Source organism: Sphaerodactylus townsendi, linkage group LG03 (assembly GCF_021028975.2).
Source record: "Sphaerodactylus townsendi isolate TG3544 linkage group LG03, MPM_Stown_v2.3, whole genome shotgun sequence".
NCBI lineage: Eukaryota > Metazoa > Chordata > Lepidosauria > Squamata > Sphaerodactylidae > Sphaerodactylus > Sphaerodactylus townsendi.
The window spans coordinates 39912648-39922747 of record NC_059427.1 but is presented as its reverse complement, the minus strand read 5'-3'; the positions used below and the strand labels follow the sequence as shown (position 1 = coordinate 39922747).

At 40.3% G+C, this 10100-nt stretch overlaps 1 pseudogene; it reads right to left on the bottom strand.

Annotated features, from left to right (window-relative positions):
* Positions 1-1377: 1377 nt before the first annotated feature.
* The window catches only part of LOC125427771, a 61871-nt pseudogene continuing 53148 nt past the window's right edge, over positions 1378-10100 (bottom strand).

The following is a 10100-nucleotide window of genomic DNA, read 5'->3' as shown; positions in this document are numbered from 1 at the left end:
AAATAAGGTATCATTGCAGATCAAAATGTGGACAGAGATCATATAAAGTTATACATCTTAACTCTGGGCCACTGAGATTTTTGGTTGATAGCTTATGTTTGCCACACGTATGGATAAATTAGATTTTTTTACAGTAGGTCACCAATTGCCATACAAAAATGAGTTTTCCTATTTTACAAATGTGGATATACCTTGAAACCCCTCTGTTCCATTCACAAAGGTCTCAAACACACATGATTTTGATAATCTATATCTATAAATCGTAGATCACTCACTCAATTGACTCATCGGCCATGGACTCCTATCAAAAGAACTCAAAACCACTCGAACCCAATAATGTTGAAATTTCTGGCACACTTGGTTCATTATGTGCGTTTAGGGTGTTAACAAATTAAGAAAGGTTATTTTTCTTAAAAAATATTCAGTTTTACTTGAGATATTACACGTTTACTGTTTTAACTGCTCATCTCTGGCCATCTGCCCGAACATTCTAAGGGCAAACCAGCCCCTTAGTCCACAGACATGCTGCACAAACATTCTAATGGTTACAGTTAAAAACCCCAGCTTCAACAAAGAGGCTGCAAAAAAATCATGCTGAATGTTAACAGACAGGCTGTGAAAAAGTACTTTTCCACCCACCCTCATGTTAACAACACCACTACAGCCAAATACAACCAAAACAGATTACAAACCACACTTTCACCTTGTTGGGTTTTTGTACATGGACATCAGATTTGTCGGGTTTTGCACATGGACATCAGATTTATTACTGTGCATACAAGTTTACTGCTCTTGGCCTCCAATCACCCTGTTCTTGGTGTCGTGCTCTGAAGTGTCAGGATGAGTCCCCAGGAATGTGCTGCAGTGGCAGTTCAGTCCAGCTCCCTGCCCTTCAACCCTACCCTGAACCTCTTCACAGCCTTCTCACTCATCAGCATCCAATGACAGAACACTTCCTTTCTGCATCCCGACAATACAACGGCTGCTTCCACATGATGTCTTTTGGAGCCCACCAGGTGAAAGAGAGCAATAACACATTGCATTATAAAAAGACAACTACAGGAAGCTGCTGCAAAATATGCGAAACCCATCAGTCCACAGCCAGGCTGTGAGGAAATATGCTGCATGTCACCCCAAACAGGCTGTTCACAAACAGGCTGTAAAGAAATATGTTGAATGTCACCCCAAAATTCATAGAGAGCCTGAGATGAAGTATGCGTAGCAAAGCACGGGTGCCCTGCTAGTAAATTATATGAATAATATTTATATATTTTTATTAAATAGTTAATTATTTTACCCCATAGGTTATATTTTCAAGAATGAAATATGTTGCAGATGTCTTTTAAAAAGAGCAATAACCTAGTGGCTGATTTGTTTTCAAAAGTCCAATGACTGCATGTTGGCTTCATTCAAGCAAAAAATAAAGGAACTGAGAATATACCTCATAATCATAATCGTCGATGTTATTATATGGACTGTTGAATGACAGTTGTGTGTCCCTCTAGAGCTTAAGCCTGCAAAAACTGAGAAAAATACTGAACTTCACGCAGAACTGATTTCCATAAAATGAAGGTGCCCTGTGCAATGTACCCTCAAGTGCCCTGACATTTTTCCCTCCTAAATTAGAGCAGTCTGCCCCTTCAGGCACTGAACAGCTCCTTCCTAATGGCTATTTATTAAAATGTAGAATGTGAATGATTTCAATTGAAAGTCTAATTGTTTTCCCACCTTTAAACCAAAAATAAATAAAGTAGACATCTTATACTCAGATTTTAATTTGCTGTAACACTTGTCTATTCTGCACAGCCTAAATAAAGATGTTCTAGGAACGCTAATAAAGGTGTCCTTGGCAAGGTACTTCACAAAGTTTTCTCCCCAAGATATCCACAGAATGCCTTATTTTAGCTCAAGGCGTCGTTTTTGGAGAATGCTTCAAAGAGCATCTTTGTCCCCTAAGCTGCCTGCAAGACATCTCCTGCCTGGCTGTGCAAAGTGCAGAACTCAGGAGACCTCTTATTTTTCCTGTCCGACCATTTTGCTCTCTGGTCATCTAACAACACATTCCCAAAACGTAATGCCCGATCCCCTGGTGAGGTGGCAGATGGAGCTACCAGCTCGCTGCAGCGAAAGACACCAAAGAATGCCAAAGTAAATGCTGCTCTAAACAATACCCCTTCAAAAGGGGATGAGCAAACTGAGACCACAGTTGCATTCAATGACTGCAACAGATCCTTCGTGATGGGACGCCGGGCATCCGTAGGCTGAGAGTAAGCCCGATGCCAACCCGCTACTGCCCTACGGGCAAAAAAGGATTTGGTTGGATCCGGAATCCCCAGGGTATTTGCAAAAAAGGAAATGGCTGCTAAATGTACTTTGATTGTACGTGCCGCCAGCCCTTTTCCTCTTAAACTGGCCAAATAGCAGAGAAGGAGACTTTCCGATATCCCAGGTTGTGTCCCCACAGCCAAAGAAGCCGCAAAGTCTAGGAAAGAGGCCACCACCCCTTCGTACGAACGTCGTGCAGCAGGGGCCAGGGATTGCAAGACGCCATCTGCTATTGTGTGCTGCCAAGTAGCCACAGTTCCTCTGGGAATGGGTCCGGCTGAAGGTTGGCTTCGGGGGAAAGGGTCCGAAAGCGGTCCACCTGGCGATGAGATAAGGCATCGGCAATGCTGTTAGTGACACCTGGGAGGAAAACAGCCTTAAAAGAGATGTTGTTAGTCAAACATAGCAGTACCAGCTCGCGCACCAGCCGCATGACCCGCTCAGAGCGGCTGGATTGCCTGTTAACCACCCTCACCACTGCCTGATTGTCACACCAAAATTGGACCGCTCGGTTTTGAAAAAGACCCCTCCAGATGTGAACCGCCATGACTAAAGGGAACAATTCCAAAAATGTCATGTCCCTAAGTATACCAGCTTCAGCCCAACCAGCCGGCCAAATTCCCCAGCACCAATGGCCCTTCAAATATATGCCAAAACCTATCCCGCCAGCTGCATTAGTGTGCACCTGGAAGAGGCAGCAGCCATTACCCTTCCTGACCAGTGCTAGTTAAACCTTTCTTAAGTACCACAGAAACATGAAATAAGAGGTTGGTTCACAATTTTACCACATTTCCTTCCCAGTGAAATTTCTCTAGCTCTCCCCCACTTTTAAACCAAGTTGTTTTACTACCATTTTGAACCACATCAAAAATCCTATGGGTTGGAACCCCCTGCACGTGAAGCTGATGGGAGTGGGACTTTGCCTTCTTGCCTCTCTTATTTCAGTATGCTGAACTTGCCCTCTGAAAATCAGCATCTAGGGGTTAAGCTGCTCTCTGAATTAGCATGAGAGGCAAAGTGGAGCATCTGTAGTTGGAGGGAAAGAAAACTGTCAGCAATTGTCTTCTCCGCTGGCAGTGTAAGTGTTGCTGTGCCCACATAACTGCCACTAGCAGAACAGCACATTTCAATCTAACTCCATGTCATTATAACACCACCACCTGTCACCCTGTTTCTACTATACTTTCGTTTCACTCTTAGCAAGTCTGTCTTATTTTTATCCATTTAATTTTGAGAGGTGCGTTATTCTGGGAGAAAGAGAAAGAGGGGGAGAGAGATAGAAAATGGATAACTGGCCCAAAGTTATTTAGTGAACTTCATGTGAGTGGATTTGAACCAGGGCGTCCCAGGTCCTAGTCCAACACTCTATCCATTACTGAAATAAGTTTTCTCACCACTGTATTGCTTTTCCTGTCTTTCTTGCTCTCGCCCCTTCCGCACACACAAAATAATGTGTTTTCAAACCACTTTCACAACTGTTTGCAAGTGGATTTTGCTATTCCGCATAGCTTCAAAGAGCACTGAAAGCAGTTTGAAAGTGTGTTATTCTGTATGTGCGGAATGAGCCTCTGTTTGTTTTATCATTAATCTTGGGAAGTCACCATGCGCTACTGCTTACCTCTAATACATTGGCTCTTTCCGCACAGATGCTTTAAACCTTTTTGAGGCAGGAAATAAAATATTTCCTCTGAGAAGTTCAGCACTGATTTCCCCCCCCCCCAAAAAACCATTTTATTTGCAGCCTCAAAATGTTTTAAATGAATCCCCTTTTAAAATGATTATCTGGCTGAAACATTTTAAAACAGCTTCGTTGGCTGTGCAGTCCCTCAAAGATGTATCCCATGCCCCTCTTGTCTTCTCTGCAATTCCTCATCACCACCATTTTGTGAGCTTACTGCTTGCCTGCAGGAGCATTTCGGAGCATTTTTGTGATTTATGGGGGGCTTAATCTTCACAGCATCAACTATAGACAACTCAGGGAATCACAACACAAGGCTGCAAAACACAAATGCACTGGGAGAGGGGGGGGGACAGACAATGACAGCCAGGAATCATTTCAAGAGTGAACAAAAATCAACTGAACAGAACCCAACCCAGTCTGACAGAGAAGCAGTGCCAAGCCACCCTCCTGCCAGGCCTTCCAGCTGCTTCCCCATCCCCTCAGCCCTCCTCCCCATGCAGTAAAAACCAACCAGGCTCCTACCCAAGCCACAGTAACTCATCATAGAGCAGAGGCAAAGTGGCGGCAGAGCACCAGAGTGACCCTGGAGTGAATGGAGGGAGAAGCTCCAGGAGAAGCACCAGGAGGTGGTGAAGGGAGGTGGTCTGGTGAACTGCCACCAGCTCACCCAATCCCCTGCCTACACTATCCTACCATCTTGACTAGAGCCCATTTCATTGTAGTTTGAAATGGGCTTTACTGCTGGTAGGTCATGAAGGACCGAATTGTCACAACAGAAGTTTTGTATCATCTTCAAACAAATATTTTACTTTCCAGTGAATTAGTCTGCAACTTCTGCTGACCATAATGACATACAAAACTCAAGGGAGTGATGTGCATGTACCAACCACTCTTTAGTTTTGTCTAGTAACTAACAAACCAGTTTTTCTTCCTTCTGTTTCCTCTCATTCTCTTTTCTCTCATATGTTAAGAGGACTTTGAGCCTGTGGGCAAACTCAGCTCAGTATATTTTAGGTAGTTTTAAAATAGCAAATAACCATGATGATTATGCTGAAGTCTCAATGATTTCTATTCATCTCAAGATAGGATTTCCACACAACTCACACAGCTGCAATGTTCAATTACATCAGCAAACCACTGAGTCCCTCCCCTCGAAACAGTACTTTTTAAAGAAATATATGTGTTGTTCTCTTTCCCAGCCAGGCAAATCAGAGGCTGTTCCCAAGTCTTTCTGGCTTTACTTCTTTCCTAGCAATCAAGGGACCATGGCAACAATGTTGAGGTGAAGGAGGGAACTCACTTGACATTGCAGGAATCCTAATTCCCTCACTGCAGCTACCTTCTCCTCCATCACTGATGGTTCTTATTTCAGTGAGACAATCTTCTTCAAAGGGTACCAGCAGCTCAGCTGATGTGTTGTTTGTTTCAATTATATGAGTTCCTCTTTGTTGATTTTTCCTACACAAAATCTAAATATGAAAAAGGGGAAAAACTGACTTTATTATGATGCCATTACTTGAATTTGTAGAGGAATATTACATACTGTATTTGCAACTGTTCTGCATGTAGGCCAGTGGAATTCATTCCTCAGATATAGTTGTCTGACACCTCTATCATTATCTACCACCAATGGGTGAGAACCATTCTGTTTCATTCCTTTACTGATCCTTTGTTTTGTTTATCATTTTTAATTTTATATTTTAATTTGCATACATACATACATACATACATACATACATATATATGCATTTTGAACTTTTGATGTATTTTAAAGTGTTCACAGGATTGAGGCCTCTAACTGGGTGAAAAGTAGCAATAAAAATATTAAAATAAATAAAAAATAATCAATAAAATGAGGTTTCACTGTATTTGTCAAGCCTCCTGGTAATTAATTCACAAAAACATGGAGTGCTCCAGTTGATAAAAAGCATTATTTATGGTTGAGAAAAGTGGGATAGAAATCCAAATTAACATTTAAAAAATAAAAAAAGCTCCACACTTAGCAAGGGAAAGGGATAACTGGTAGCAAGGAGTGTTGTTGTTTTTTAAGACATGAGAAGCTTTGGAAAGGTTCCTTTATGAATTTTTTGAGTTAAACAAAAAACAATCAGACAAGGATAGAAACTTCTGGAAGCTTCTCAACTAGAAACAAATGATGTTACTGAATATTGTTCAGAAGAGTAATTTCTGACAGGGAATGAAGGGTTGGAATAGAATGCTCCAAAGAATACTCTGATAGTGAGTCAGAGAAAAACTAACAAGATAACCTCCCCTTTATTGAGCAGGGGAGAGCAGAACTAGTAAGTCTTTTATGGACCACCCCAACTGACAGATGTTTGGGACAAGCTCATAATAGAGAAAAATCTTCTCCCAAAAATTCAAATTCAACCCATCACTCAGAATTCTTGTTTGAATGAATGATCTTTGTAACATAAGCAGGAGCAGAAAAAAAGTAGCAACATTATATCTGGGAATCCGGATGTAGACTCCTGGTATTTCTTCTGTCCTTACTAACACTAAGGAGAAAGAGAAAGGACTATAATGAAGTGCTAAAGAGATAGGGAGATAAGTGCATTTTTTTTCACACATGATGCTCCCTGACAGATTCTGTTCAGATTGTGCACAGGAGTAACACAAATCAAGAGAAATTACCCCACTCTGATGCTTACACTTTAATTTGAGAAATTGTTTAACAATCTCAGTAAGAGAGCTCAGCGGCCTAAAGTCTGTCTTTACTAGGATGGAGAGGAAACTCATTCTTCTCCCAAAGGAAATTGCAAATGTTCAGCCCCTTGGTGATCAAGACCTGCAACAATTGCTCTTTGAGCAATATTCATCTTTTTAACATAATAGATTTGTGGAAGCATTATCCACATAAGAGCCATCAACAAATTTACTTTCACTGCTAATGCTAGATGTGGAGACAGATTTATGCATTATCAAATAAGTTACTTATCTGGGTTCTCTGGGATATCAAACAGTCCACTTTTATTATCCAACCATCCAGCAAACATTCTACGTGCTCTGAACATCAATATAGCCCAGTTAGTGAACAAACTGAAGAAATGTGTGACTGTCATTTAGATCAGATTAAAAACTTGAATACTTCAAACATAATTTACACGTATAGCATTCACCATGACTCTTTCATTACTCATCACATACTTTGTAGCAAAGGACCTCAAATTCATTTTCCATTGTTTTCATAAGTTCCCAGTTTGAGAATATCTTTGAATCTGATAATTTCCATGCAATGTTTGCAGGGTGTTGGCTTGGTTCTTTAATAAAATGTAAGAACAAGATGGGTTTTTTTTTGCAGAATATGATTAGTTTATCTGAATGTGTGCTCCATAGTTTAAATATTTTTTATCATAAATGCCTTACCCTGAAAGTTGAATTCTGTTCAGAATTGATAGGAAAAAAAATCATCAGTCTGCACATTAAATTCAGAAACTGTATTTGATCATCTTTTAAATGTTTAGACATAGGCTTGATCCACCAGAGATTTCCAAGAACTTAAAGTATTTCAATCTGCAGGTTTGAACTTCTGCACCACTCCACTCCCACCGCAACTCAAAATGACCCCAAATGTTGCTCATAAGAAAAAGTAGATCCTTAGAAAAAAGCAGGTGGCGGAGGGGGAATATTGTCTACTCAGTCTGACAGCAGGTCGCCAGAATCTCAGGTCAAGGTTTTCACATCACCTACTTCCTGACCCTTTTAACAGGCAATACTGCGGACTGAACAAGATAGTTTATCACAAATGATGAATTATGATTAATTATATATTACTAGGGACCATCTCAAAGCATCTGTAATTTTTACTGACATCAAAGAGCTCCTCCCACACCAAAGGACACAAGGCCAACTGAGCCAGGTTGTTTAGTGGAGCCCTTAGTAACTTAGTAACCTGAACAGGCAGATCAGAAGGGAAATTCCTTCTGTTAGGCCAGGGTCCTACCTCTAGCTATGTCAGCTTGTGCCTGATTGGCCAAGGAAGGAGGTCTGGGAGGCTCACACAAGCCTGGAGGCCTTCCTAGTCATTACTTTGCTGTGCCACCTGCCCCAGACAGTCCTCTATTGTGCTACACTGCTTCTCCCCTCACCCTTGCAGGCCCTCAAAGAAGGTCCAGATAAGTCTGAGGCCCTTCGTTTCTTATGAAAAGGCTACAAAGTAGCCCTTGCATGACCAGAAAGCATGTCCAGTCTTCCCAGAAAAGGACACTGATTTTCACAGATTTTCCTTCAAACTGTATCCCATAATTATTTGAGGATCCTTCAAACCTCAGAAGTGGCTTTTCATATGGTCCAGTGGGTCCAAATAAGGAAACAGAAGAGAAGAAAGAAAAATCTATTCTTATCACAGTCTATAGCTCCAACTCACATAATACAAGTGTGGACAATCTAACAGGGTGAAGTACAAGTAAAAGATTACTGACAAGCCCATTTAAGAAAAGTCACACAAGAACAACTGAATATGTATTTTAGACATATATAAGTAGAAACATTTAGAAACATTCAGGGGGCTGAAGGTGCAAGTTCACTTGTGTGATATTTGTGAAACCTATGATAGTGGTTTTCCTGCATTTGTATATGCAGTGGTCCCCCCCCCCACACACACTTCTTCTTCTCAAGCTTTTGCATAAATTAGAAATGATTTACTCACATGTGTATTCTCAGATTTACCACTAATGAAACACTGGAAATCTTGAAATAAAAGTGAAATTCACTCTGTGTGCTGAAAACTAACACAAACATTTTGAACAATGGTTTATCCATGTATTAATTGGATTTTTATTCAGTTGTATGTTACTGTTGATTGGTTATTAGCATTCACGTAAAAAGACTTGGTTGTCTGTGCTCATACCACTTACTGCTTTTGGTTGAGACGTATATGTTGAACATGCAGAGTTCTTGTTTAAATAGGCTTCAGTAGAGGGGGGGAGGTCACCCAAGAGTTATTTACAGAGTAGTCATCTCCTCTACTCTTCTGAGTGCTTTCTAGAGAGTAAGCCCCAGTGAATAAACATGAGAAAGATTTGAGTAGACCTGTTTAGGATCATTCCCCAATTCAGGATTACTTGTACCTGTATGTCCCTTTGTGCATTTAAATCCTGATCCGAGGGATAGTAACCACTGGATTGAGGATCACTTGAAAGTCACTCACCACAACTGTGATCTGTCACTTAGGACACAACTACTGATAAGAAGACTAAATGTAATAATTATTCTTTAATAAATATTTATTCTTTGGGAAATTTCTAATTTTTGCATTCATGTAAAACTAGCAGAAGAATTTGATTAATATGCCAAATTGAACATGAAAGGACATTAAAATCGTTCCTTTTTGTCCATACAAAGATTGACCACATGTTCACAACTGGAAAGAAATAAGAAAACAACAGTGTAACCAAACTTCTTTTTGCCATCCCAAAAGTTATCCAATGCTAATGCCCTTCAGGCCAATTACCAAAGTTCCCTCAAATGTTTAGTCAACAGCTGAAGTCTATATATTACATTCACAATGTAATCCCAAACAGAATTATACTCTTCTAAATCAACTGAAGTCAATGGGTTTAGAAGAGCTGCACATTTAGATTACACTGATTCAACAATCTCTAGGTGGTTTGCAATCATTTCCATTTTAGTATGTAATATTATTGCATTGGCATAAAAGATGCCTATGAATAAATTTCTGCTTTTATTCCACTTGGCAAAACACCATGTACATTATCAATTTAAACACAGGATAATAGAGGGGATTCAAATTGTGTCAGATACACTAATATTCAAGACTTTGGGTATGTAGGACTGTCCTGAGCCCATGTTGAGCAGAAATGCACTCTAAAATTATTCTATACAAAAAGTATGCACTGGGGACCACAAGTGAAATCCATACATTAGCATTTTGGAGGTTTTTATTTTGCCACTCAGATTCAGCAACAGAAGTGTTTTCAACTTCTTCCAAACCCACTGACACGCACTAAAGTCATGTAATGTGTGGCTTTAAGATGCTAATCTGAAATTCTTCCTGACACATTATCCAATTCTATATCTATTCCGCTCCCATAGCCCCTACTATACTTGAGTGTTG